Source organism: Phyllobates terribilis, unplaced genomic scaffold (assembly GCF_046119375.1).
Source record: "Phyllobates terribilis strain yellow unplaced genomic scaffold, ASM4611937v1 Scaffold_3__8_contigs__length_932513732, whole genome shotgun sequence".
Taxonomy (NCBI): Eukaryota; Metazoa; Chordata; class Amphibia; order Anura; family Dendrobatidae; genus Phyllobates; species Phyllobates terribilis.
This window is the reverse complement of record NW_027362763.1, coordinates 917,974,619-917,995,983: the sequence shown is the minus strand read 5'-3', so window position 1 is coordinate 917,995,983 and position 21,365 is coordinate 917,974,619. Positions and strand designations below refer to the sequence as shown.

The 21,365-nt window shown below is 44.7% G+C and overlaps 1 protein-coding gene across 2 annotated transcripts in view; it reads left to right on the top strand.

Annotated features, from left to right (window-relative positions):
• The window catches only part of LOC141257803 (protein Mis18-alpha-like), a 115,086-nt gene that overhangs the window by 29,912 nt on the left and 63,809 nt on the right, over positions 1–21,365 (top strand). The gene's annotated exons all lie outside the window — the stretch shown is intronic.

Genomic DNA, 21,365 nt, shown 5'->3' with positions numbered 1-21,365 from the left:
GAGGAAGACGCCGGGCACGGAGCGGAGAGGTGAGGGGAACAGCGTCCCTGCCTAGCAGGAGGCAGGGACGCCGACGCTACACTTTGTAATGTCTGTGTCCAACCGTACAGGAACATGGTCTGATCATAAGACAGCTCCTGGGCAGGGGAGGACGCAAAAGAGTATACAGACATTACAGCATGGATCACAGCTGATTACAGCATGGGATTATAGTGCTGTGGGTCTCACTGAAAAAGGGGATCAGTCCACAAGGATAGCTCTTATGCTCCTGCTCAACCTTTCCTCCCGGAGTACCATGGAGGATCAGACAGCAGCATGGAAACATTAAAGGGGGCAGCCGTTTAAGTGGCAGGAGCAGCAGCCGTCCGGGCCAGAGGAGTAGAGTATCTCGGGACTTCTCGTTGTCCAGAGAGGATGCCTTATGTATCCCAGAACAGCTTGTGAATCTGGTACCCTTAAAGTGACCTTTTGAATGTCACCATTTTAATAGGTCTCTTGTTTTTTTGTTTAAATCACTAGGAGAGACCTAAAAAAGCTAGTGTTAAGATGAGGAACAGAGTGTGCGCTATGTAAAACCCTGCTAGCATTGGACTAGCAGAAAAATCTGTTCAGACTGCATCCACAAAACAATAAGTGAAGAGACTTTAAACTTAATTTGTTTTATTAAACAATTTTATAAACAATTACACATTGCATTTGGTAGTAGAAAACATCCAGAGACATCACATCAACACAGATCTACAACTCTTACATTGATGAGAACACATTAAAATAAACTGGTCGGATGGATTATCGCATGCATATGAATAATTGCTTTGCCCTGTGGATGTCGCATCTTCTGAATTTATATAAAAAGGAGAGAAAAAGAGTATTTACCTAATTAGGATACAATTCAAACTTTGAACCCTCAACCACAATTTATCAAACTTGTGCTGTCTTTATCCTTTCCATGCTAAGATTGACTCTCATCTTAATATATATGGACCTAAATGCCTGCCCCCATAAGCAACATTTGTCACTTATAACTTGTGGTTTTCTATTTGTTCTCACATCCCTTTCAAATTTACTCTCCAGCTCAAACTGTTTGCCTAAGTAGAGACCGTAAGACGCAAACAATTCCAATAGTCCCATATTTTGGAGAATTTTAATGGACAACCTCTAGTTTGGTATACTATCTTTTCGAATGGGATGATTGAGTTAACCAATGCGATCCAAGATCGCAATGTTGGCTGTGTATTGCCCATCCATCTCAATGGCAACAATTTCCTGGGCAAAAATAAGGTTTCTCTCCAGAAAATTTTAATGTAATGATCCCAAGGATCATCCTCCATTACCCCAAAAAGGCAAAACAAAGGATCACAAGGAATTGGGATGGATACTAAGGAAGATAATAAAGAGGTTACTTCCTGCCAGAAGGACCTAATAATGGAGCAGTCCCAAATTAAATGAACAAAGTCAGCATCTATGGTAGGACATCGTAAACATTCTGTATTAGAGGAACGCCCCATTTGATATAGTCTGAGGGGTGTGAGGTATGACTAATGAATAATATATAGCTGAATCAACTTATTGATGGAGGGCGAGACAAAGGACGGGGACTCCAAAACATCCTCCCATTCTTCCTCCCCCATATTCGGAATTAGAAGTTTCCACCGATCTAAACCTGTTGCTAGCAAATATGTATGCAAGCTGGATATAAGACCTTGTGGACCTTGAGATTTAAGTATTCCTATTAAGGGGAATGAGGAAATAGTTAGAAAGAAATCACAATTTTGTAAGTGAGATCTGGGCCCAGTTCTAAGTTGGAGGTACCTGAAGAATTGAGATCTTGGAATTTTGAATTTATTCTGCACCTGTTCAGATGACATCAGTATAGACCTTTCATAAATGTCTCTTAACAAATAGACCCCGCTAGCTATCCAAAAGGAGGCAGATGGATGTTCCACTAATGTCGCAAAATACGGATTCCCCATATAGGCATTTCAGCTATAACATGTGTAAAGTCAATTCTTTTCTTTGCCTGTTTACATACTGTTCTCGCCAATTTATGTAGGGGTAGCAGCTTAATGGCAGTGGACTTATTCAATTCTAAAAAAACCCAGTAAACAACCTGTGCCTAAAGTGTGTGCCAAGTAGTTCTCAGAATTCGGTAACTGGGAGTCAGGCATCCAACTACGGATCTCTTTTAGTTGACCTGCTAAATAATACAAATGGAAGTCAGGCAGAGCTGCTCCTCCCATATCTTTAGGCCTTTGAAGGGTAGATAACCTGAGTTTAGGTCTGGAGTTCCCCCAAATAAATGTGGACATCAAAGAGTTAAGAGATGTAAAGAATTTTTTAAGGACCCGTACTGCACTATGTTGTAATATATAGTTAAATTTAGGGAGTAAGATCATCTTAATTAAGTTAATCCTTCCTTATACTGATAGCTTTAATCTCCCCCACAAGGAAAATTTATATTTAAGCCCCCGTCTCACATAGCGAGATCGCTGCTGAGTCAAGGTTTTGGTGATGCAACAGCGACCTCACCAGCGATGTCGCTATGTGTGACACTTTGCAGCGATCAGGCCCCTGCTGTGAGGTCGCTGATCGCTGCAGAATGTCCTGGACCTTTTTTTGGTTGTTACCCTCCCGCTGGTCAGCACACATCGCTGTGTGTGACCAGCGGGAGCAGCAATCAGGCTGGTAACCATGATAAACAGCGGGTTACTAGGGGCGCACGCGCACTTAGTAACCCGCTGTTTATCATGGTTACCACTCTGCTACGGTGAGCGGTAACCAGCGGGTTACTAGGTGCGCTTGTGCCCCTAGTAACCCGCTTTTTATCATGGTTACCAGCCTGCTCCTGCTTCAGCAGGCTGGTAACCAGGAGCAGGACATCGTGGAAAGATTCTTTCCACTATGTCGCTGCTCCCCTGATCGTTGGTGAGCCTGCCTGTTTGACAGCTCACCAGCGACCGCATAGCGACGCAGCTACAATCCCTGACAGGTCGTATCGTTGTCGGGATCGATGCAGCGTCGCGAAGTGTGACGGGGCCTTAAGATCATCTTCATTAAGTTAATCCTTCCTGATACTGATAGCGGTAATCTCCCCCACAAGGAAAATTTACATTTAGCGTGTTCCAATAAAGGGAGAACATTACTCGAGAGGTCCTCTCTATCATTTTTAATAATCATAATCCCCAAGTATTTGAAACATGACACTACAGATAAAGGAGATAACGTTTCCAGATCAGCATTTGAAGTGGGCGACAGAGACATAAGAGAAGACTTATCCCAATTTATAAAGAGACCCGAGTATTCACTAAATTTATCAATAGTGGATATAACATATGGAAGAGTATCTTTAATCTTGTCCATAAAAAGTATCATGTCATCTGCATATAAACCAATTTTATCAGTTCTGCCCGCAATTGAAATTCCACTGATATCCTCAGATGATAGTATTCTTATTGCTAATGCTCCATTAGCCAGAGCGAATATAGCCGGAGACAAAGGGCATCCCTGGCGAGTTCCCCTTTCCCATGAAAAAGATGTGGAGGATATATTATTTATCACTATCTTAGCTTTGGGGGCCACGTACAATATTTGAATCCAGGCCCGAAATTTAGGGCCAAAACCAAATTTCTCTAGGCAAGCAAATAAAAACGGCCACTCCAGTGAGTCAAAGGCCTTGGCCGCATCCAATGAAGCCAAGGCCCAATAATTTCCCGGTGTCAGAGAGCTATATTGAGCTATTGATTGTACCCTTCTAATGTTAATAGAAGTGTTTTTTCCTGGCATAAAGCCTGTTTGGTCCAGGTGGACAACAGATAGTATCACCTTAAGTCTCATGGCCAGAATTTTTGTAAGAATTTTGTAATCCACGTTTAATAGTGAAATAGGGCGATATGATCCACACTCCAGAGGATCTTTTCCCTCCTTTTTTAGGACAATAATATTGGCATCCTAAAAGGATTCAGGCAAAGAACCACCTTGCATCGCTTCTGAGAAAGTCTCTAAAAGTTGAGGCATCAAGACCTTTTGGTATCTATGGTAGAGTTCTAGTGGTAGGCCATCAGGGCCCGGAGCTTTACCCAAAGCCATATCTGCCAGGGCTACATTTATTTCCTCTAAAGTGGTATCTGCATCTAAAAGAGATTGTTGTGTGACACTTAATTTGGGAAAATCAAGATCTGCCAAATAAGTGAGACATTCTAATTTATTATGGGCACTTTGGGATTTATATAATAATTTATAAAGGTTATGAAAGCCACTTAGTCACTGCGACAAAAGATATTCTATCTGGCCCCCTAATGTTTGAATCCTAAGAATAGCACTAGAGTCTTAATGTTTGCGGACCATAAAGGCCAGCAACTTACTTGATTGGTTCCCCAATTCAAAATATGATTGTCTAGTGTTAACGTTTTGTGTATACAATCTATAGGAGTGTAGCCAGTTTACTCTATTCTCATCGGACGGGTCTGAAACATAGGTTAAAGGATGCTGAATAGACTTATGTTCAAACTCGGTATTAACCTGTGAAGTCGCTCTCTTGATGTGTGAAATAGTCTAGGAGAGGCATCCTCTAAGGCAGGGGTCTCAAACTCGGCTGGGTATATGGGCTGCACATGGAAAAAATTTGAATTTGGGGGGCCGCATTCTTTGTTCAATGTGACATTTTTAGTGATACCATTTTTTTTGTATACACCTTTTGAACATTTTTGCCGTGTTTATTTTTTTATGGCTTGGGTCGTTATGGATGTGGCGATAATAAACGTGCACTTTTTTGTGTTTACTTTAGTTTACATATAAAACAGCATTTTTAGTGCCCAATATTTTTTCATGCTTTATTTTATTTTTTATTTTTTTTACAATTTTATTTCCCCCAATTGGCCACATACAGTAATATTGTCTTACAATTAGCATCATATAGTAATAATGGAAAACATCTTGTAGTAATGTTCCCCATCCAAGTCCCCATCTTGTACTAATGTGCCCCATCCAGGTCCCCATCCTGTGGCTATGTGCCCCATCCAGGTCCCCATCCTGTGGCTATGTGCCCCATCCAGGTCCCCATCCTGTGGCTATGTGCCCCATCCAGGTCCCCATCCTGTGGCAACGTTCCCCATCCTGGCGCCCATCTTGTACTAATGTGCCTCATCCAGGTCCCCATCTTGGGGCTATGTGCCCCATCCAGGTCCCCATCCTGTGGCTATGTGCCCCATCCAGGTCCCCATCTTGTGGCTATGTGCCCAATCCAGGTCCCCATCTTGTGGCTATGTGCCCCATCCAGGTCCCCATCTTGTGGCTATGTGCCCCATCCAGGTCCCCATCTTGAGGCTCTGTGCCCCATCCAGGTCCCCATTCTGTGGCTATGTGCCCCATCCAGGTCCCCATCTTGTGGCTCTGTGCCCCATCCAGGTCCCCATCTTGAGGCTCTGTGCCCCATCCAGGTCCCCATTCTGTGGCTATGTGCCCCATCCAGGTCCCCTCTTGTGGCTCTGGTCCCCATCTTGTGGCTCTGTGCCCCATCCAGGTCCCCATCTTGTGGCTCTGTGCCCCATCCAGGTCCCCATCTTGTGGCTCTGTGCCCCATCCAGGTCCACATCTTGAGGCTATGTGCCCCATCCAGGTCCACATCTTGAGGCTGTGCCCCATCCAGGTCCCCATCTTGAGGCTATGTGCCCCATCCAGGTCCCCATCTTGTGGCTCTGTGCCCCATCCAGGTCCCCATCTTGTGGCTCTGTGCCCCATCCAGGTCCCCATCTTGTGGCTCTGTGCCCCATCCAGGTCCCCATCTTGTGGCTCTGTGCCCCATCCAGGTCCACATCTTGAGGCTCTGTGCCCCATCCAGGTCCCCATCCTGTGGCTCTGTGCCCCATCCAGGTCCCCTCTTGTGGCTCTGTGCCCCATCCCGGTCCCCATGTTGTGGCTCTGTGCCCCCTGTGCTGTTCTTCACACACATAAAATAGAAAAAAAAAAGATGATTCTCACCTGTCCTCCGTTCCCTCGGCGGCCTTCCTGCAGATGTGGCCCGCAGGCACCACAGAGTCCGACCCCTTGACGATCCCGACCTGGTCCTGGAGGAGCCGCCGACAGCAGCGCTGCATTGCCGCACAGAGACTGTCTCCCAGCACAGCATTTTCAATGTCAGCCGCCGGCCAATCAGAGGCCAGCAGCTGACATCTGCATATGGCAATGACGTCATACTCGCTGCGCCGACACGCAGATATCAGCTGCTGGCCTCTGATTGGCCGGCAGCTGGCATTGGAAATGCTGTGCTGGGAGACAGTCTCTGTGTGGCAATTCAGCGCTGCTGTCGGCGGCTCCTCCTGGACCAGGTCGGGATCGTCAAGGGGTCTGTGCCTGCGGGCCGCATAAAGCAGCCTCTGGGGCCGCATGCGGCCTGCGGGCCGCGTGTTTGAGACCCCTGCTCTAAGGTATGCCTTCACTGTATCCCAAAAAATCTTAATGTTCCTTGGCAACGGATGTACTTCCACGAAACAGTCAATTTGATCTGGTATTCTATCATCAAGACCAATTAATTTTAACCAAAAAGGATTAAGTTTCCATGTGGGTCTGTCTCGTACCTGGTCAAATTTAAGCGTTAGTATCACCGGACTATGGTCTGAGATCCCTCTTACCCCATGCTCAATACTATGTACCCACTTTGCTGTATTACTAGAACTGAAAATATAATCTAACCATGATAACGTAGATTTGGTTGAGGAATGACATGTATATTCTTTAGTTCCAGAGTGATGTAATCTCCACGTCTATCCAACCAATACTCTCCATATAGGTTGAAAACAAATTAGAAGATGGTGTTATTGTCGTTCTGGTGTTGTCACCAATTCTCAGTCTATCTAAATTTTCGTCCATAATCAGGTTGAAATCGCCCGTACACAAGATCTGAGCATGCGGGTGGTTTAGTGCGAAGCTTACTGCCTTTTGGACTATTATTAGATTAGCAGGAGGTAGGTTATATATACAGTGGGTACGGAAAGTATTGAGACCCCTTTAAATTTTTCAATCTTTGTTTCATTGCAGCCATTTGGTAAATTCTAAAAAGTTCATTTTTTTTCTCATTAAAGTACACTCTGCACTCCACCTTGACTGAAAAAACCCATAAATGTAGAAATTTTTGCAAATTTATTAAAAAAGAAAAACTGAAATATCACATGGTCATAAGTATTCAGCACCCTTTTGAGCTAGTACAGCCATGAGTCTTCTTGGGAATGATGCAACAAGTTTTTCACACCTGGATTTGGGGATCCTCTGCCATTCTTCATTGCAGATCCTCTCCAGTTCCGTCAGGTTGGATGGTGAACGTTGGTGGACAGCCATTTTCATGTCTCTCCAGAGATGCTCAATTGGGTTTAGGTCAGGGCTCTGGCTGGGCCAGTCAAGAATGGTCACAGAGTTTTTCTGAAGCCACTCCTTTGTTATTTTAGCTGTGTGCTTAGGGTCATTGTCTTGTTGGAAGGTGAACATTCGGCCAAGTCTGAGACCAGAGCACTCTGGAAGAGGTTTTCATCCAGGATATCTCTGTACTTTGCCGCATTCATGTTTCCTTCAATTGCAACCAGTCATCCTGTCCCTGCAGCTGAAAAACACCCCCATAGCATGATGCTGCCACCACCACGTTTCACTGTTGGGATTGTATTGGGCAGGTGATGAGCAGTGCCTGGTTTTCTCCACACATACCGCTTAGAATTATCACCAAAAAGTTCTATCTTCGTCTCATCAGACCAGAGAATCTTATTTCTCATAGTCTGGGAGTCCTTCATGTGTTTTTGAGTAAACTCTATGCGGGCTTTCATATGTCTTGCACTGAGGAGAGGCTTCCGTTGGGCCACTCTGCCATAAAGGCCCGACTGGTAGAGGGCAGCAGTGATAGTTGACTTTGTGGAACTTTCTCCCATCTCCCTACTGCATCTCTGGAGCTCAGCCACAGTGATCTTGGGGTTCTTCTTTACCTCTCTCACCAAGGCTCTTCTCCCGCGATTGCTCAGTTTGGCTAGACGGCCAGGTCTAGGAAGACTTCTGGTGGTCCCAAACTTCTTCCTTTTAAGGATTATGGAGGCCAATGTGCTCTTAGGAACCTTGAGTAATGCAGAAATTCTTTTGTAACCTTGGCCAGATATGTGCCTTGCCACAATTCTGTCTCTGAGCTCCTTGGGCAGTTCCTTTTGAGCTCATGATTCTCATTTGGTCTGACATGCACTGTGAGCTGTGAGGTCTTATATAGACAGGTGTGTGCCTTTCCAAATCAAGTCCTATCAGTTTAATTAAACACAGCTGGACTCTAATGAAAGAGTAGAACCATCTCAAGGAGGATCACAAGGAAATGGACAGCATGTGACTTAAATATGAGTTTCTGAGAAAAGGGTCTGAATACTTATGACCATGTGATATTTCAGTTTTTCTTTTTTAATAAATTTGGAAAAATTTCTACATTTCTGTTTTTTTTTTCAGTCAAGATGGGGTGCAGAGTGTACTTTAATGAGAAAAAAAATAAACTTTTTAGAATTTACCAAATGGCAGCAATGAAACAAAGAGTGAAAAATTTAAAGGGGTCTGAATACTTTCCGTACCCACTGTACATAGTATTACATACTCTCTGGAGTCAATTATAGCATTTATAAAAATGAATCTTCCCCCTGAATCCCTGTGGGCCTCCCTAACCTCCCAACTAATGGCCTTGTGGATTAAAAGCGAAACTCCTCTTGAATAGCTTGTATGGTAAGAGTGTATTGACCATTGCACCCAGGGTTTATTTAGCCACCTAGCTGAATCTCTCTAGTGAGGTGTGTTTCGACCAAAGCCAGGATATGTGGCTGGTAATTTTTGATTTTCGAAAATACTTTAACCCTCTTAGGGGATTTGACCTCTTTTATATTCCATTTCATACATTTCAGTTGCGACGCCATTTACCTAATATAAGAAGATGGGAATAAATGAGAGTAGAAACAAATGGCCACCACATTATTACTGCTCATATTCATTCATTATTTGCCGTTTGACTTATCCAATCATTTCCACCAAATTTATATATTTATAGGGCTCGCCAGGTTGATCTATCGTCCCTATAGGTCCCAACAAATTATATTGTATGCAGACAAAGTAAAAAGGACTGAGCACTTTGACAGCATTCAACTTATAAACAACAAGTAAACTTAAACTTTTCTTATGACGCTTCCTTTTGGGGAATACCATCACTGATGCCAGTGTGAGGTATTATGTTGTCTTTGACGATGCAAAGTCTGAACTCCCGCATATGTAAAAGGTGCATCAAGCCACACCAAACCCAATATTCAATATAGGAACGGTGGCACAAAGGGTGTGGGTCACAATTTTCCAGGCTCTGGGTGCAACTGGAGCCGCTCCAACACCTCCTCCGGGGTAGCAAAGAAAATAGTAGAATTTCCAGAAACAACTCTGAGACTAGCAGGATAAGCCATTGCATAAATAATCCCTTTGTCTTTAAGTTTCTTCTTTACATCCATAAACTGGGCTTTCTGATTTTGTAGTTCCACAGAAAAATCAGGGTACATAGAAATTGTAGAATTGTTATATCTAATAGAGCCTTTTTATCTTGCTAATCTCAAGATGGTATCTCTGTCCTTAGAATTCAGCAGTCTAGCAAAAAGAGGTATAGGAGGGGGGGTTTGCTGGAACTCTGTGGGCCCTTTCCACAGCAAAGACCGGGGAGTATTCATCTCCTAGGGTAGATTTAAGCCAATTTTCCAAATAGATTTCAGGATGCTGACCCTCTGTTCGTTCTGGTAGACCAATAATTCGTATATTATTTCTTCGCATTCGATTTTCTAGGTCATCAGCTTTTTGGCGCCAGGCGTTCATGGATCCAGCCACTTTGGTCAACTTATTAACAATGTAGAGGACATATTGATACTCATGCTAGAGCAACTCTATTTTGTCTACTCTCTTTAAAATCATGTTATCACTCCTTACATAACATACATTCTTTCTTTCTTTCTCTTCCCATAGAACTTATCTCACACTAACCTTTTCTCAAGAGAACATTTTGTCAGACACTCTGTTATCTAACTTCTTGTTTAGGCCAAGTTTGACCTTGTAAAATTTCCATAGTGCTTCAAACTAACAATGATATGACCATATGTGTTTTCCATAATAATTATACTAACATCAGTATGGCTGTAGAGTTGATTGGCTATTTGATATACTCAAAACAATATAAAATGCTAAGCAAAATAAACGGGATCAGAGATTCTTTGAATCCTCCCAATACAGAACATTGTTTCCGTTTGGTTTTCTGTGGATTGCAATCAACATAATAATTTAATAATTTGACACTCAGTTGGTCAACCGTGAAGGGTTATTGCCCTCCCTTAACAACAATAGGCAGCAGTTTATCTTCCAGTTCTGATACCCTTGTCTCTGCCTCAGTGACACGTTTCTTCATAGTTTGCATGTCTTGGCGGAGTAGTCCCACATCTGAATGAACCTGCTCTATCTTTCCGGTCAGAGTTCTTGCAAGTGGATATAGCTTCTAAAAGTTGGTCAGCAACTTGTTTCAAAGTCTTTTTTTTGTGTCCCTCCCCCTCCTCCTCATCAGGAACATGACTCTTGCGTTGATCCGTTGTTTTATTTGACAAGGATGTTGGCCCCTTCCTCAATCAAGAGTTTTCCTGGGGGTCCCCTCTGGCAAAGTCTTTCATTTTATCTGCTATACTAGAGTTTTTTTCCTCGGCTCATTTTGTAACGGTATAGGCAGAGTATATTATATTGTGTTTACTCCAATAGCATATTATGCAGATTTATTACAGTATGTAGAGGTCAGTGTCTGGACAATGCTGCCACCTGGTGTCTTTACTGCAGCGGTGCCACAGTAATATCTTTTATAAATTATATGCCGGTTTCAGTAGAAAACATGTTATTTCCAATAATAAAAGTTGGAGGAAATAGTGGCTTCTGGTTGCTTTGTATATTGTTTGTCACTGTGTCCCATATATGGATGCATGGACTAAATATAGGCTGAGTGTCTCATGCCCCAGGGCTTACGCTTTCCCTTGCAGAGTTAGGATGTGGCTGCTGTTTCCCTCCTTCAGTTATTCCAATGGCTCCTAAACAGGCCGCGGAGCCGGGTTGTCCGGTACACTCACCGCTGCACCTCTCCAGAAGCCCGTCGCTCCTCAGGCCTTTCAGAGGGAGACCGACTGCCAGCATATATCTTCAGTGGTGCCTGTGTGCTGCGTCACGTGCAGAGCCCTCAAGATGGCCGCCTCTCCTCAGAGAGTTTACTCTGCCAGGTTCCACAGAGCGTGCCCGACTGGAGCCCTCTCCTTAGCTGCTCCTCAAAAGCCCAGCCGCTCCCCTCTTCTCCGGAGCTGTGCTGCAGGGCACAAATGAAAAATCGGGGTCCGGTTAGTATAGGATTAAGAGCCGGATAGCGGGAGCTCACATCTCCTGCGTTCTCTCAGCTCCTCAGCATCGCCACGCCCCCAAGAGACTCCAGACTTTGACGAAAGCCTTAGATCCATTACCAGGGTTGAGGTGACAGGCACCCTAAAAACCTATTAAAAAAGGAAGAAAAAAACCTAGGAGGGCATCTACTGATTCTGACGTTTCCCCGTTATCAAAGGGAGAATACTACAGTACGTCTTCATCCTTCTCGGATAGTGACCTGGGGGGCAGACCATGTTTTCCGGTGGAGGATACAGATAGGCTAGTTAAAGCTGTTGGCTCAACAATGGGCTTAAAAGAGGCGAAGACGACCAAGTCCCTAGAAGACGTGATGTTCGGAGGGTTGGAGCAAATAAAGAAAAGCACCTTTCCGGTTAATGGTAAAATCTAGGCACTCATTAACAAGGAGTGGAAGAAACCGGAGAAAACTGGTGCCTTGCCCTCATCTTCAAAAAGGAGATATCCTTTTGAGCGGAAGGACTCAGACATGGGATAAGGTCCCTAGGATAGATAGACCTATCAAAATCCTCTGAGTTCAGCCCTACCCACTGAAGATTCTGGAGTGCTTAGATAAAAAAACAAATGGATAGCTAAAGCTCATGTGGTGGGAAGCGGCAGCAGGGGTTCTGAAGCCAGCGATTGCTGGAAACTGTACCGCCCGTTCCCTTAAGATTTGGCTGCAGCCAGTGGAGGAACAGCTCAAATATAAAACCCCAAGAGATAAAATTTTGGCCAACATGCCCTTGTTACAGGCATTTCTAGCATATACCTCTCGACCGACTCGGTGAGGCTAGCGGCTAGGTTTGCTGGGTTGTCGAATGCAGAAAGGCTAGCTTTGTGGCTCAAGGGCTGTCCAGGAGATTTTCACTCTGTAAATAAACTATGCTCTATACCGTGTGATGGCCAATTCTTGTTTGTAAAGAAATTGGACGACATTTTAGAAAAAAAAGTGACAAGAAGGGCTTTCCCGGGGTCACAAGTGATATGAGAGACTTCCTTTTCGGAGGAAGAAATTTAATAGGGGACATCTTCCGGAGGAGAAAAGAAGGGGGAATTTAAAAGTAGGAAAGAGTGTGAATTTATGTTTGGAGGTTCCTATTCAATATCCAAAATAATCCTCACAAGGCTAGCAGTAGAGGGAAGGCTTTCCCTATTTATCCAGGCCCAGGAGAACATCTTCCCCAACCGCTGGATTCTGGACATGGTAAGGGAAGGTCTGAAAATATAATTTTACCATCTGCCACGTAAAACATTCATAGTGACACCCCATAGGAAGTCATCGGAAGAACAGCTATCCCTAAAGACAGATCTTGGGCCTGATAAAGAAGCTGGTTCTGTGCCAGATCCTGGAGAAAGAAAGCGGAAGAAGACTTTATGCCCCCTTCTTTTTCATAAAAAAAAAAAAAAAAACATGGTTCATTCAGAACCATCATCAATGTGAAGAACCTCAACTGATAGATAAAAAAATCACACCTTCAAGATGGAATCTCTGAGCACGGCCATAAAACTAAATTGCTCTATCACAATTGTTTCATGGTGGTCATCGATTTAAAGGATGCTTATTACCATATCCCGATTCATCCAGACCATCAGGGGTACCTTTTAGAGTAGCCCTGTACATAGAGGAGGAAATCAAGCATTACCAATTCATAGCCCTTCCATTTGGGTTGTCGGTGGCTCCGAGGATTTTCAAGATATAAGCCAAATTGACGGCCTACCTTCGCATCCAGAACACAGTTAGTTTCTTACGTATACGACTTCCTCATAGTGTGGAGATCGGAAGACCAGTGCGCAACACAGCTGAAAGATGAGTCATCTTCAAAAATCTTTGCTGGATGGATGGTGAGCACTCGCCACCGCCCCCCCGCACGCGTGGCGGAAGTGCCTCAGCATCTCGTGGGGGGCGTGGCCGATCGACCAGCGATTCCACGCTGTAATTCATAAGCTGGGGTGACTGGTGCTCGCAGAGCCTTATGGCTAAAGTGTTGGCTGGGGGACCTCCAAGCCAGGGCAAGACTTTGCTCCATCCCCTGTGAAGGAGAGTACCTCTTCGGTCCAACAATGGACATAATTCTTGAGAAAGCGGGAGATAATAAAAAAAATTCCCTGCAGTTTCCATGCCTACATATAGGCGATCGTTCCGGAAGAGAAAGTTCGTCCTAAAGAAGCCGGTCAAGGATCAGGACAAATACTAAGTCCACCGAGGGAAAGGTGGACGACTAGGATTGTTTGGGTCCTCTTCCCAGGGAGCCCGAAAAACGAGACAATGACTCTTTTGTCCAGGTGGAGGGGATGTGTTGTTTTTTTTTTTTTTGTTTGTTTTTTTCCCAGCCTGGGAACTTATTTTTGCCAGTCATTGAATCCTCAGTCTGGTTGAATCCGGTCTGAGGTTAGAGTTTTGGTTTGCCCCACGGGAAAGGTTTATGGTAACCCTCTCTTGTTCCTCCCCGGCGCAGCAGTTAGCCCGTGAGTTGGAGGTCCAGGACTTAATCCAGAAAGCTGTTCTGCTGGAGGTCCCTGAACCAGAAAAGGGGAAAGGGTTCTATTCCCCTCTCTTTTTGGTACCAAAGTCCGATGGTTCCTTTAGGACCATTATAAATCTAAAGTCCTTAAATAAATGTTTGAGTGCCCTCATTTAAGATGGAATATTTGAGTACAGCAATAAAGCTTCTCTTTCCTGAGTGTCACATGGTCTGGATCTTAAGGATGCATATTACCACATACTCATTCATGAAGAATATCAGAAATACCTTAGGGTGGCAGTAAGGTTAGAGGATTTAGTTAGGCACTTCCAGTATATGGCCCTTTCTTTCGGACTGGCAGTAGCTCCCAGAGTTTTCACCAAAGTTGTGGCCGAAGTTTTGGCCGATCTTCGGGAAAGGGATGTTCTCATCATTCCTTATCTTGATCATTTAATAGTTGGGAGCTCCCTCCACCATTGTGAAAAAACTTTTGGAGGATGTAATGTCTGCCTTAGAAAACCTTGGTTGCTAAACCTTCAAAAATCAAGACTAGTGCCCCTGAAAAACCAAGAATTTTTAGGGGGGTTGTACAAGGTTCCCGCCTTCCGGACTCAAAAAAAATTATAAAAATTCAACTACAAGTAAAAGAAGCCATATGAGCCTCCTCTATGTCTCTCAGAAAGGCGCTGATATTATTGGGAACATTGACATCCATGTTTTCCAACAGTTTTATGGGCACAGTACCATTCTGGGGCCCTGCATTGGGGTATTATGTATAATGAATCAGTCCTCAAGGGACATCTGGAGGGTAGAATGACATTATCCCCCCTCGCTCGACACTATCCCTTTGGTGGCTGGATATCCAGAACCTGTCCAGGGGAGTCCCCCTGGGTGATAAATCCATCACATATAGTAACCACTGATGGCCCCCCCCCATCCTGTGGGACTCGCATCTAGGGGGCGAAATAATCCAGGGTATCTGGACAAGGGATGAAAAATTGCTTTCCTCTAATGTTAAGGAGTTGTTGGCTGTGGAACGAGCAATAAGCGGGTTCCTTGTATCCTTACAGGGTCAAGGTTTTGTCGCCCAGCCATGTTTCAGTGCCATACTTAAATCACCAAGGGGGAACCAGATCAAAATCTCTAATGACAGTCTCAGACCAGTTGTTGCAGGTGGCAGAAAAATCATCTCCTCTCCCTTACCGCCTTACATAGAAGAGGAAAAGAGAATACCAAGGCAGACTTCTGTCGAAATACTCTGAGAAGGAGAATGGACCTTTAAAACAGTCTTCTCAGTCCAGAAATGGGGTCTCCCTATGGTGGATCTATTTGCTACCAGACAGAATCGGAAAGTTAAGGATTTCTGTTCTCTAAACCCAAGGGAAAATCGCCTAGTGGTAGACTCCCTCCTGATCCCCTGGGAATTCAGCCTAGGTTATGCCTTCCCTCCTGCGTCTCTTCTCCCGATGATCATCAGTAAGATTAGAGCAGACAGGGCTTGGATTATACTGATAGCTCCCTTCTGGCCCAAAAGACCTTGGTTCTCTTGCCTGAGAGAGATGTCTGTTTCAGATCCATGGGTCCTGCTGGAGATTCCGGTTCTCCTCTCACAAGGGCCAGTTTCCCATCCTCATGCTCCGGGTCTACACCTGACGGCGTGGAATTTGAGAGGGCATTATTGAAAAGGGGTTTTTCATCAAATCTAATAGATACCATCTTATGTAGTAGAAAGACTATCACTACACGTATTTATGCAAGAACCTGGAATTTTTTTTTTTTACCTTTTTCAGGGGCTAGCATTGAGTATGGGGCACCCATAGGCAAAATTCTAGAATTCCTTCAGAAAGGCCTTGAATTAGGGTTGTCTAGCAGTACCCTAAAGGTTCAGGTGTCAGCACCTGGGGCCTTGCTTAGCTGAGAATTTCTGGATATCACTGTTTTATTAAAGCGTCTTACAGGTCTTGACCCATTGCAAGATCAAATCTGATGCCCTTAACAGCATTGACCAAATCATCCTTTGAACCCTTAGTCGGCTTCCCTAAAGAACATTTCCCTTAACACTGCTCTTCTGATTGCATTAACTTCGGCCAGAAGAGTGAGTGACATACAGAGCCTGTCCTCAGCTCCAACCTTTTACTCAAATATTAGATGACAGGGTAATCTTCAAATCAGACCTGGCATACCTCCCTAAGTTTGCTACCTACTTTCATAGAACTCAGGAGATAGTTTTACCATCCCTTTGCTCTAATCCAAAAAACCCAGAGGAGAGGTTACACACTCCTTAGATGTTAGGAGATGCATAATAAAGTATCTTTCCATCACTAAAGGTTTTAGGAAGGATGCACCCCTCTTCGTGTGTCACCAAGGGGTTAAAAAAGGGTGCAGGGCTTTGACACCCACCATTGCTAGTTGGGAAAGAAGTACCGGAAGATCTGAGGGCCCATTCCACTCAGGCCGTGGCGACCTTCTTGGCGGAGTAGACTGATGTCTCCACAGACAAAATATGTAAGGCCGCTACCTGGTACTCTTGTCGATCTCACCTTTGGGAGAAGGGTGCTCCAGGCTGTGGTCCTCCCTAGAATCTTTATTCTCTAATTCTCTCGTGGTGCTGTCATGGTTGAACTAATAAAGTCTTAGTTACTTAATGGTAACGGGATTTTTCGGAACCAATGACAGCACCCTTATATTCCCTCTTGTCACTTTTGTGGGAGCACCCCGTTTAGTTTGTTATAGACTCCCTCTTATAGGTGTTTGGGTGTGTATGTATGTATGTATGTATGTGTATATATATATATATATATATATATATATATATATATATATATATATATATATATATATATATATATATATATATATATATATATATATATATATATATATATATATATATATATATATATATATATATATATATATATATAAAAAAAAAAAATTTAAACAAAGGGGCATGGTTTAGGAAATTTAAATGATTGTTGTCGTACTAACCTTGGCAGTCCTCTCATGCTCTGTAGACCATCTGAGGCGGGAGAGAGGTGCTGCCCTTTTAAGCCTGTAGGTTTCCTGTCCTTGGTGGGCGGATCCCCTCTCTCATGGTGCTGTCATGGGTTCCAAAAAATCCAGTTACCAGTAAGTAACTAAGACTTTCCTGGGCCTTGTTCTAAATTCCAAGCTCCAGACTTGTCCACTTTGTCCTCTGGTAAAAGACAAGGTAGTAAACCTTGCTTTGGCAGCGAAAGATCTTCCAAAAATGACCCTAAGGAAGGCCATGACCCTTTTAGGAACCCTGGCCTCCTGCATCCCAGCAGTGAGATGGGCCCGGGTCCACACGAGGCAGTTTCAGTGGAAAACTCTGCACAGAGGTTGCTAAAAGGACATTTAGAAGGGAAGGTGGAACTTAAGGAGTCAGACTCTCTCTCGTGGTGGACAGACAGGGCAAATCTAACATCAGAGGTCCAATGGATAAGGCCAGTAAACGACATACTCGCAACCGATGCAGACAACTCAGGTTGGTGGGCACATCTGAGAGATTATACAATTCGAGGGTCTTGGTCACTCCTTGAAAGGAGTCAGTTGTCAAATTTAGGAACTGTGGGCTGTAGAAAGACCTCCTAAAAGACTTTCTTTCCTTCCTTGGTCGCCACGTCCGTGTCATGTCGGACAACTGGGCTACGGTGGCGTATATCAACCACCAGGTCCCACTCCCTAATGAAAACGGCAAGCAAACTCTTCCAGCTGGCAGAGCAGCACCTTTTTGTCCCTAACAGTGCTGCACATAAAGGGGGCAGAGAACACCAAGACAGACTTCCTGAACCGCAACAGGCTGAAACAAGGGGAATGGACTCTAAATTCCCAGGTGTTTTCAGCGAATAGTTCTTTATGGGGGTTGCCAGAAATAGACCTGTTTGCTGACAAACAGAAAAGTAAAGTTCTGTTTGCTAAACCCGAGGGAGAGGCCGTATCCAGTAGATGCCCTTTAGGTCCCTTGGAACTTCAGGATTGCTTATGCATTCCCTCCGATAACGAAGATCCCAGCAGTCGTGAAAAAGATCAGGGAGGAGAAGGCAACAGTGATTCTGATTGCTCTATTCTGCCCAAAAAGACAATGGTTTTCCCTATTGAGGGCAAAGTCGGTGTCAGATCTAAGAATCTTGCTGGAGATCCCAGACTTTTACTCAGGGTCCAGCATTCCACACAAGTGAAGGGCTTTCATCTAGCAGTGTGGAATTTGAAAGGACAATACTGAGTTGGAAAGGATTTTTGCCAGGATTAGTCTCCACCTTGTTAAAAAGTAGGAAGCCTATAACAGAGATTTACGGCAGGACGTGGCAAAAATTTCTGGAATTTTCAGGGCAGGCCTTGGGAGAAAAGGCTCCAGTTGGTCCCCATCCTGGAGTTCCCCCAGTCGGGTTTGAGCTAGGATTAGCTACCTGAAGGTTCAGGTGTCAGCCTTGGGTTCTTTGTTCAATTGTAATCCCGTGGCCAATAAGTGGGTATAGAAATTTATGAAATCCTGATAGGTCCAGGCCAGTCCCAGTTCCAAGCCCCCCACCTCATTGAATCTAAACCTAGAACTAGAAGCATTAACCAAGGATGTATTCAAACCTCTACAGGAGTTTAGCTAAGTACCTTACCCTTAAAACTATCATATTGGTAGCACTGACATCGGCCCGCAGAGTGAGATATACAGGCCATTTCCACACGCCCTCCTTATACACAGGTATGAGGATAGGGTTATATTGCGACCTCATCTGGCCTACCTTCCCAAGGTAGCCTAAAAGTTTTTATAGGAGTCGAGAAATTTTCCTGCCCTCATTTTGTAATAACCCTTGGAATCCAGGGTAGGAAAAAATTCACAGTTTAGATGTTAGATGAACATTATTAGAGAATATGTCTATGTCCAGTCTCTTTGTAGCCTTTCAGGGTAGCAGGAAGGGATATGGGGTGTCCAAAAGTACCATTGTGAGGTGGATCAGGAAGGCCATTCGTTTATCCATCTCTGCTAGTGGTGCTCCGGTTCCTGAGGGCATAAAGGTTCACTCCACTAGAGCTGTGGCGAACTTCTGGGCAGAGAAAGCGGCGGTATCTATTTGATCATATTTGTAAAGTTGCTACCTGGTCCTCACCATCTACTTTCTTTAGGCACTAGAGACTGGATCTATCCTCCTCTGCTGACTTAACCTTTGGTAGAAGGGTGCTGCAAGCGGTGGTCCCTCCGTAAGATGTCTCAATTCTCCTGAAATTGCTCAGGGGTGCTTTCATGGGTGAAGGGAAAACACCAAGGTTACTTACCGGTAGCAATTTTTTCCAGAACCCATGACCGCATCATTATATTCCCCAGCTCCTCTTCCTTTCTCACCATATGGGTGATATGTTTGATATGGTGTCAGTGTCTGTTATTTAAATCCCAGTTTTCGTTCTTCTTTTTTTTCCCTTTTTTTTTTTTTTTTTTGTCGACCTCACAGTACCCTTATACAGTTCCACATACCTCTGTGGAACCTAAGCCTGGTCTTTAACCTCTACAGTTGACTCTTTTCAGACCCTTGCAAAAGATTTCAATTGGCATCTTACCTTGGAAGGTAGTCTTCGCCATTACCGTCATTTGGATGGTATTTGAAGTACCACCCCTGTCTTCTTCCTCAGCTTTGCATCATCCGGCGTCTTCTCTCCAGGTATGTAAGAAGGCATCCTAGTCTTCCCTTAAAACTTCCTACAATTTTTTACAAGGTACATTTATTTGAACCTTATGCCTCTTTTGGTCGGCTGACTTCCATCTTTCTCTTGCTTTTTTCCTTGGGACTGCTTTAGTGTCTGCTTATTAACTGTAAAATCCCTTTTCTTTCAGTTCTTAAGGGAATACTGTACCTATCCCAACAATAGTTTTTTAGCCTGGTTCTCATTTAATGGGTCATTTGCTTGAGTTTTATTTTTCTTGTTGCATGAAGTTACAGATGTAGCCATTCTTAAAATGACAAAGCTTTCCGGATGCAGAAAGAGAGCCCCATACAGAAGTGTAACTCAACACCTAACTGTGCAAATTTAATTACTTTTGTTGCTTCCGTAATATCTTTCCTGTGTGTAGTTTAAAAAGGGCTACGTCTGTATATTTCTATAACTAGTTATCCTGTTTGAGTACCTCCTAGCTCTGTGCCTGCAGGAGATGTATAGCCTGGTAGGAGGAGCTGCTTGGTGTTAAGCAGTCCTATACCCACAAGTGTGTGCGTGTGTATATAATACTAGCTATTGAACCCGTTCTACGCCCGGGATTGCGAGCATTTTTATTGGTATATGGTCTCCCATGCTGGTATGTGCTGCCCCCATCCTGTCCCCACCATCCAATCCCGGTATGCGTGGCTCCCCTCATCCCCGATCCCTGTATGCGTGGCTCCCCTCTTCCCCATTTCCGGTATGCGTGGCTCCCCCCCTCTTCCCCATTTCCGGTATGCGTGGCTCCCCCCCATCTTCCCCATTTCCGGTATGTGTGGCCTCCTCAATCCCCCCATTTCCGGTATGTGTGGCCTCCTCAATCCCCCCATTTCCGGTATGTGTGGCCTCCTCAATCCCCCCCATTCCCGGTATGTGTGGCCTCCTCAATCCCCCCATTCCCGGTATGTGTGGCCTCCTCAATCCCCCCATTCCTGGTATGTGTGGCCTCCTCAATCCCCCCATTCCTGGTATGTGTGGCCTCCTCAATCCCCCCATTCCTGGTATGTGTGGCCTCCTCAATCCCCCCATTCCTGGTATGTGTGGCTTCCTCATCCCCCCCCCAATCACTGCACACATAAAACAATAAACACTTATACTCACCTTCCTTCCTCACCTCTGCTCCAGCGCTGAGTCCTGTCTGCAGCAGCTCATGTCGGCATCTGAGCTGCGCGCGCTCTCAGAAGCCGAGGTGAGCGCTGCCGGCACATTCACTCCTCTCGCGTGAATATGCTTTCTCTTTAGCGGCGGCCACTGACAACAGGAGCCGGGGCTCAGCGCTCCTCCGTGGCCGCTACTAAAGAGAATGAATATTCCGTCTTCTCCACGCCCATGGGAGTGGCCTCAGAGGGAATATTCATGTCCCTTTAGCATCGGGCACACGTGGTAGTGTGCTCCGCTCCTCTGCTGCCGCCACCTCCTACTCACCTATCCTCCTCGTTCCCACGCTGCTTGGGGCCCTCACGGGCCCCCTCCGGCCACGGGCCCGGGCCCCATAGCAGTGGCTGTCTTACCTGTAACGGCTGGATGCGGGTCTTCTGTCTGGAGCCAGACTGTGCGTCACGCATGTGCAGTCTATCGAGGCTTCGGACAGAGACACGCATCTCCCGTTATATTATAGATGATAAGCATTATGATGAGCTATTCGACTGCAAAGAGCCTATATAGTTCTTGCACAAGGGCTTGCTTCTGTCTTTGTCTAATCATGGTTTTGATGAACAGTGTTCCCCTTTCCAAAAAAATTAATTTGTATTTCTTAAACTTTGTTCT